Below are 1,160 nucleotides of genomic sequence, written 5' to 3'. Positions count from 1 at the left end.
CCCGCCGCCCCGCCGCCCCCCTTGCCTGGCGAGCCGCGGCAACCGGCGGCAGGTTCGGGCGCGACTGGCGGAGAGCCCCGCGCCGCCTCCCGGGCTCGGCGCCAGCGGAACCACCGCGACCCCACGCACACGTCCTCCCGCCGACGCGCCTCTCCGTCAGCCGGGTGGGCGGCCAGGGGAGGAGACGCCCGGCTCGGAACGGCCGCGGGCGGGGACGATGGTCCGGGGAGGGGAGGGGCCTCGCGCCCCGCCCAGGTATTTATTCTGCACGGCCGCCGCCAGCGCTCCCCGCCGGCCGGCCGGCCTGCGGGCCCCGGCGGAGGAAGCGGCGCTCTGAGCGCCTCGGCCGCGCGCGCTTTGCCTGCGGAGGAGGGCGGATTCCAGAAGGCGCCCGGGAGAGGGGAAGGCGGAAGGCAGCTCGCGGGCGGATTCCGCCGCTCCCTCCGGGCTACACTCAAGGGTCGGTCTCAGCCGCGGGATGCCAAGCGGCCTCGCCCAGCCAGGCGCGCACCCGCGCCCTCCCCGGCCCGGCGGAGAGCCGGAGTTCCCCACTGGAGGCGCCGCCTTGCAAGGAGCGGTGCCCCGCCCGAGCGGGCCGCCCACTGCCTGCGGGCGGTTTTCGGGGCAGCAGCATGAGAGCAACATCGCCTCAGAATGAGACTACGGTTTCTCAAAACTGGCATCCGTCCTCTTAATCCCAGTCTTCTATTTTGGACATTTTCAGCACAACTGCCCAACCCAGCTTGGCTTTCAAACCACACGTATTGCCGAAATTCCCCACAATGCGTGAAAGATCACCTTTTGATATCCCCAAAGCTGAAAGATGCTTTTTTGTTCTTATTTAGTAACAGTCACTCCAGTAAATTCAGTAAGGATTAGAAAAAGTCCAGGGAAAAGATCCATTCCACCTGTAAAACATCTTGAAGTCTGCAGGAACACTGAAGGAAGGAACCAAAAGCATACTACCTTTTTGTTCATAGCCAATGCAAACTCAGGACATGGCCCTTGTAACATTCGGCACAGAGGAACTGGCATTTTAAACAAGGTATCCTGAGAATTAGGCAGGGAGAGACATATGTTTTCTTTTGCCAGATCTAGCCTTATGGTTTCCAAGGCAGATGAAATGGTATTCAAATTTCTTGAAGTTGAAAATGGCAACA

Source organism: Candoia aspera, chromosome 14, assembly GCF_035149785.1.
Source record: "Candoia aspera isolate rCanAsp1 chromosome 14, rCanAsp1.hap2, whole genome shotgun sequence".
Lineage (NCBI taxonomy): Eukaryota > Metazoa > Chordata > Lepidosauria > Squamata > Boidae > Candoia > Candoia aspera.
This window is presented reverse-complemented; position numbering follows the sequence as displayed.